The following is a 7,238-nucleotide window of genomic DNA, read 5'->3' on the forward strand; positions in this document are numbered from 1 at the left end:
TCCTCTCTTCCCGAGGCCCATTTTAAAACAGCAGTTGTATTTCTTGCATTTGGCAGGAGATTGGGTTTCATGCTCCGGGTGTCTCTGCAGGGGAACCCTCTGCAGCTTCTGGGTTCCTTCTGCCTCAGGTCAGCCCTTTCGGGGCAGACAGACCACGGTCCTGCTGGTTTTGCCGTTAGCCTCCCTGCCATGCATGGTGCCAGTGGGAGCTGGGCGGGGGGCGGGGTGGGGGTGCTCATTCTGCCTTGACTTCCGCCAAGCAGTAATTCTTTTCACAAATGTTCAAGGGTTGTTAACTGGCTGCTCAGCCCCAGAGTCCCCTGATGGCCTCTGGGTTTCTGCAGAAGCTACCACAATGGGCCTTTATCAGCTCGGGATTCTCTGGGCTGTGGATCAAAAGCCACGTCCTATCTTGGCCAGGGAAGGAGCAGAACAGGGAGGGTCTTCCTCTCTCCTTTGGTCAACCTGAATAGGTCCCTTGTTCAGGCTCTGAGGGGTTGCTTACTAAGAAGACAGTGGGCTCTGGGCAGGGAGGGGAGAGAAAAACCCTCAAAGCGTGGCCCTTTTCCTTCCTAGTTTTACACACATTCTGCCAATGTGGACCGATGGGGGAGGAGTTATGTCATGATCATCCCCAGGTGGGGCGATTTGAAAGACAGGAAGAGACAATGAACTATCAGTCAAATCCTGATTTAGCAAATGCTATTCTAATAGGACATTCCAGCAATCAGTGGGGGGGGGGGGGGGCTGTGCAGTTAGGACCTCCCTCGACCTTTGCCATCCACCAGTAATTGTGGGTAAATCAGCCCTCCCTAATTGAAAATAACCAGGGTTAGAGGTTGCAGGAGGTGGTAACTGATTTCCTCCACCTTTCCTAGACCTCCATTCATCCTGCACACTGCTCCAAACTTCATTTTTCTAAAGCAGATCTCACCTCCTCCCTCCTGAAAAATTTTCGATGGCCACTCCTTGCTTAATAAAGTGCAAATGTCTTGTCCTAGCATTTGAGGCCCTCCACGGTCTGGACTCTGCTTTTCTGGTCTGACTTTACACTTTACTGCTCGCTTTCCCAAATCTACCTAGGGGTTCCCATGGGGTAGGGAGTGTCCTTTGAAAATGCAACTGGAAAGGGAAGCAGCAGGTGAGAAGGAGGGGCGGTGGCAGGGGTACTACCAGAACTACTTTGTATGCGACAGACCCATACACCAAAAAATTGCCGCCAAGGTAGTGACAATAATACCTCCACTTCGGTGGGGGGAAAAAAACCCCACCAAACAGTTTCTTGCTCTTGTCTGCATATCCCTCCCCTTACTTACCTCACCCCTTTGCTCACAGTGGCACTATATCCTGGACAGCCCTCTCCCCGCAGTTCACAGGTCCAGACCTCCCCTATCCTTTGATTTCTAGCTCAAAATCTTTCTCTTCCACAAAACTTCTGCCGATGTCCCCTCCTCCCCTTCTCCATTACCTATCCCTTGCCTGAACTGCTTGTCCACACTCCCGTGAGGCATTTAGCACTCTCTTCATTGGGTTGTAGTCATGTCTGCATTCTCTCTCCTACTCTACATTTCTGGAGGTCAGGACACTTACAAGATTCAATGTTCATTTCTCTTTTTTCTTCTTCCCCTTAACCACTCCTAATCTCTGTTGCCAAGCCAAACATGCCCAATGGGAAGAACTGCATGTTTGTCAAATGAATAGAGGAAGAAACAGGGTACACGACTGAGGTTAGAAACGAGGGCCGAAAGTTAAGGTCTTTGAATTCTCCCACACCGTTATGTTAAGTTACCTCAAGCTACTCTGAACGGGGCTTCTCGGGGTCTAGCAGGCCAGCCCACCCGCCACGCGCCCACCCTGATCCATTCCCCAGTCTCATCACTGTCGCTGCGCAGGCCCCTGCTGCCGCCCGCCCACAGCCCACCCTCCTCTCTGTCTGCAGCGCCACTCCTTTTTCTTTCTTAAGTTTCTTGGGGTAACACTGGTTAATACAATTATATAATTTTCAGGGGTACATTATGATTTGACATCTGTATATTCTATTGTGCGATTACCACCCAGAGTCCAGTTTCCTTCGGCTACCATATATTTGATCCCCTTTACTCACCCTTCCCCTACTCCCCTATATTTGACCCCCTTTACCTCGTCTACCTCCCCCCTCCCCTACCCCTTACCTTCTGGCAACCACTAGTCCACCGTCCATGTCCCTGAATCTCTATCCTGTTCATTTGTTGCTTTTAGGTTTATATCCCACATATAAGTGATTCTCAACTTTTTCTGTCTGACTTATTTCACTTAGCATGATTATCTCGAGGTGCATCCATGTTGTTGCAAATGGCATTATTTTAACTCTTCTAATGGCTGAGTAATATTCCATTGTATATATGTACCACAGCTTCTTTAGCCAATCATGTCCTGGCCACTGTGAATAATGCTGCTATGAACATCAGTGTGCAAATATTTTTTTCAGATATGGGTTTTCAAGTCTTTGGGGTAAATATCCGGTAGAGGGATTCCTGGATCATATGGTAGATCGATTCTTAGTTTTTTGAGGAACCTCCATACCATTTTCCATACCACTCCTCCCTTTTTCAATTCCTATCTCTCTCCATGTCCCAAGCCTAATTTAAAATCCCATTTCTCCAAGAATTTACCTCTGGCTGAACTCTTTCCATCTTTTTTTGCAAATAAGTTCTTCCTTTATAGAAAGGATATTGGCTCTGGAACTCTGGCAACACTGGGGTTGAAAACTGAACAAAAAAGTTGAGATGAGGCCTTTCCCCACTGATAGCGGCTGGGATACTTTGACAAGGCTCAGATGCACACAGCTGGAAGAGAGGGAGAATGGAAATGTACTGGGCCTGGGGAAACCCATTTATAGTTGAAAGAGAATGTCTTTGCATGGGGCGTTGGATGGTTAGAGAGGAGGTTATCTTTCTAGCACCCCCCCAATCAAGCTACTTGAGAAGAGAGAGTGAAGCTAAAAGGGCACAGCTACTCTGGAGGAGCTTAAAGCTGTTGTCATCCTTGGAGGACAGGACAAACCACCTGGATTAGCCGGAAAAGCCATGATCACTGAAAGGCTTGGACCATCTAAATTTGGCTGAATGAGCTGCAAACACTTAAGTCAGGGATTAGCAAACTATAGCCTGCAGGCCAAGTACAGTCCACTTGTGTTTGTATAGCTCAGGAGATAACAATGAAGGGTTTTTACACTTTCAAATGGTTGGGGAAAAAATCAAAACAAGAATACTATTTCATGGCACATGAAAATTATATGACATTCAAACTTCAGTTTCCATAAGTAAAGTTTTACAGGAATATAGCTATGCCCCTTTGTATTATAGCAGCGGAGTTGAATAGTTACAACAGACACCATGTGTTCTGCAAAGTCTAAAGTATTTACTGTCTGTATCTTTACAGGAAAAGTTTGTTGACCCCTCATTCAGAGGAGTAGATAACCTTGAGGAAGAAGAGGAAGAACCTGGGAATTTGGAAGTCTCTAGCAGCAAGGGAGGCTGAGGACTTTAAGTCAGATACAATGTAGTTGTCACCAGAGTCCTTGATTGTGTCCAAGGCTTTGGCGATCTGGGAAGCAAGGACACACTGGGGCCCCGGCACACAGATTTACAACAGCTGCTGTTCTCTATGGCTTGTACATGTTTCTGAACTGGGCAGAAGCTAGGAATAGGGAGAGCAAATAGGTGGGTGTTACAAAGGAAAAACCCTATGATGCCCTAAGGTCTGAGGATTTCCAGGCCTGGGGTAAAACCACTTCTCATCCACTCCTCTGCCCTCCAGGAAGGGTTTGCTGCAGGACTGCCCTTCCAAAGCTGGGGAGGCCACCGCCAAGGAAGGGAGCCGAGTACAGTGATGACTCCCACAAATGGGGGCCTCTGGGAGCTTTGGCCTCTGGGCAGGAGTTTCTTGGTTAAAACCATGTCTATCTTAGAGATGACCAGAGACCCCAAAAGAACCTACTGATGCTTTTGATTGTGGATCACGCCAAACCTAATCTACCAAACATTTGAGAACAGATGAGCTTTGCCGTCTCTCTGACTAGCAACCACTTCTTTCCCTTACTTACCTGTGCCAACCTCTCAGTGCGAAATGCCATTTCCCTCTCCTGTGTCCACAAACCTCCCTTCCCCAAGATCCTGTCCAACACTCACTTCCTTCAGCGCTCCTTTCCTGTCTAACTCCATCCCCACTGAAATCACAAAGGACAGAACTGAGCAGGAGGCTTCCAGATCCTCAGCAATAACCCCTTCATTTGGGTGAGGAGGGAAAGGACACTTACTTGCCCAACGTCCCACAGGATGCGGTGGGCAAAGCCAGGTGGGGAAGCCTGGTCTTCAGATTCTCTGTCTTGTGCTGTTTCCATCCCATCTCTCAGCTTCTGGATGCTCTATATCTGGGGCTCCTGCTTCTGTAAATAAATCCTTCCTTTGCACTCGCAAGTGGGTGGGCACCTGTATAGTCTTCATTCCTTTTATGTGCACACTTCCATCCCCAGCTGGACTCTAACAGGTGGGAGGCAGAGACAATGTCTTCCCCTTTGTAAGGTCATTCACAGCAATGAACTCCAGTAATCCTTGCTGGCGCTATGAAACTCCGAGCTGGGTTAGACTTCCCAGATTTCTCACTCTAGAAGGCAACTCGGTTTAGTGGAAAAACATGGGTTCTAGAGTTAGAAAGATTTGGGGTTGACTGTGCCCTCTGCCACTTATTAGCTTGGGAGACCTAGGGCAAATTACTTAACTACTTCAAACTTTTTTTTATTCTCAAAAAACTAAAGGTATGAATATCCACATTGCAGTATTTTTGAGGAATAAATGAGATGACAGATGTGAAATGCTTAGCACAGGGCTCAGCACATAGGAGATGCTCCAAATATTCTCATTCCCCTCTCTGTTGTGTTCTGAGTCAGTGGAGGTGGGAGAACTGCCTTCCTCTCCACAGTATCAGGGACCACGAAATTTCTTTGGAATCCTGAGATAGCAATGGGCATCTGTGTGCCCGATTCCATGCCAGCTATTGACAAGGGGCTTAGGGACTATCATGCCGCTGAACCTGGTATGATTCAAATGAGAAGATGCAGAAGGGGTTGAGTTCCGAGCTCTTCCTCCCCAGGAGTCCAGATGTCTTGGGATAAGTAGCTTGACTGGTCATTCAGGAAGCTGTATTCAGTCCTTATTTGAGGTTGAGGGTACAGATTGGCTGGAAAATTCTCAGGTGTGTTTTTGTACAGGCGATTTGTGCTGTAGTCTTTGTTATGTCACTATTTGCATAAGTCCCTTTTTATGTCTAGGTCTCCGTTTCTCCATCCTTACAAGGAGGGGATAAGTCTATCAGCTCTGCCATCTGAGCTTGGAGGAGTGCTGAACGAGTCCAGCGAACAAGTCCAGAGAAGAGTCCCTCCTTTCCCCGATAAAGCCAAAGCAGTGGTGAGTTTATTAGGCTGTTGTTTAAGGGAAGAGTTCCATGACTGCAAATTTTGAAATCCACAGTTCTCAAGGGTTCCTTTCATCTCCCAAGTCTGTTTCAGACCGAGCCCCACAAGGCCGTGGCCTCACTTCTCCACCAGAGGGCAGCAGCCTGCATGCTGCTGCAGGTGCCAGGCCGTGCCGGCAAGTACAAAGCGTTCAAAAAAAGATCTCAGGGAAGGGACTAGGAGGACGTCAGCGCCAGCTCTGGAGATAAGTAAATAGGTCGAGGTGACCCTCTGACGGCGACTTCCTGATATAGAACCCCTGGGCATCTGTGGCTGTAAATACTCCAAGTGTCCCGTCCCAACCACCGGCCAAACTGGTGCTACCCCTCTCTTTGCCAGGTGGGAGATCGCCACTCAGATCACTGTTAACTCTTCCTTAAACCAGGAGGCTGCCAGGACACTGGATATTTACCTTTAGCAGCCCCAGGTCAGTTGGGGGCGCTCCCCCAGCTGTTAATGATTTAATAAGACACAGAGGAGACACCAGAGTCTCTTTCTGAGGGCCTAGAAGTTTCCTTCTAATTTTCTTAAACACTCATGAGGAGCAGAATTAAATGTAAGAGGCTGAGAAGCACTTGAAGAAGGCTTGACCTTCCTTCTTGTGGATGTTCTCCATGAATGAACAGATCCGAAAAGAACAAGTGTTGCACACACAAGTTGGCCCATTCATTCATCCGACAATGATTGGGCACCTACTGTGTGTGGTCCTGAGCTAGATGATCCAGGAGACTAGGAGATGAATCAGACACAGTCCTTTATAAAGAGATTAATACAACTTAGTCCATGTGACAGGGGATCAGGTCATATGTACTGAAGCGTTTTTCTTCTGCGTTTTTCTTCTCTTCTTCCTTCAGGTTTTTGTTCCTTGTTTGGTTTAGGTCAAAGCTTAAATGATAAGGCCATGAAATGAGGAAAGAACAAGGGAAGTAGTGGTTAGAAGGAAACTGGAGACAGCTCAAATGTTTGCTATAAGGCTCCTTAAAGTGGAGTGTAGAACTGGCTATCCTGTCTGTTACTGATGGGTACAGATCTTAAAGCAAAGCATTTTTCCCACCTCTTGCCATCAATTTTCCTGGAGAATTTGTGATCCTAGCTCTATCCCGTTTCATCTTGCAAATGTACACTGCCTGGTTCTTTAAATAGCCTTAAAAATGATGCTTAGTGATCTATACTTTTTTCTTTTAAATAATAGAGACATGTAAAGAATAGAACAGAATAGACCATAATGCCGTTGCCCACAGGAATACTCTATAAAATATATAAGCATCACGAAAAAATTCAAACAGTACAGAAAGATAAATAATGAAAGGTGAGACCCTTCCCACTATTTTTCTCCCACAGTTTCTCTCCCCTCAACTCACCACTGTTAGATTTCTTAAATTTCCTTCCAGAAGAAAGTCATGCATTCAGCAGCACATATAGGCCTCTATGAGCATGTCCTCTGCTGTTTTGATTATTGACACAAAAGGTATCACACTGCTCTGCACTTTGCTGTTAACACTTATTGAAACATCTTGGACATGTCGCCACAGTAGCACACACAAACCCACCCCGTTTTTTTTAATAGCTACAACCTTGTCCCTGGTATGAATCTATCGTGTTTTGTGTCACCAGTAGGCTTCTTTACAACTTGTTGGCGGTTTTCATGTATTTTGCTGTTGCAAACAAAACCACAATGCATGCTGGCCGATTTTTAAAAGGGCCTGGTGATCTCTGCACAAGATTTCTGTACAGGGCAAAAGGGTTG

At 46.5% G+C, this 7,238-nt stretch overlaps 1 long non-coding RNA gene across 1 annotated transcript; it reads right to left on the reverse strand.

Annotated features, from left to right (window-relative positions):
- Window positions 1-2,718: 2,718 nt before the first annotated feature.
- LOC107517577 lies at window positions 2,719-6,945 on the reverse strand. Its single transcript, XR_001598551.2, has 3 exons — window positions 6,853-6,945; window positions 4,298-6,376; window positions 2,719-2,825 (listed from the first exon to the last, which is right to left on the reverse strand). It is a non-coding gene; the product is annotated as an uncharacterized LOC107517577 (long non-coding RNA).
- Window positions 6,946-7,238: the final 293 nt, after the last annotated feature.

This window comes from Rousettus aegyptiacus, unplaced genomic scaffold (assembly GCF_014176215.1).
Source record: "Rousettus aegyptiacus isolate mRouAeg1 unplaced genomic scaffold, mRouAeg1.p scaffold_m13_p_6, whole genome shotgun sequence".
Classification (NCBI taxonomy): domain Eukaryota; kingdom Metazoa; phylum Chordata; class Mammalia; order Chiroptera; family Pteropodidae; genus Rousettus; species Rousettus aegyptiacus.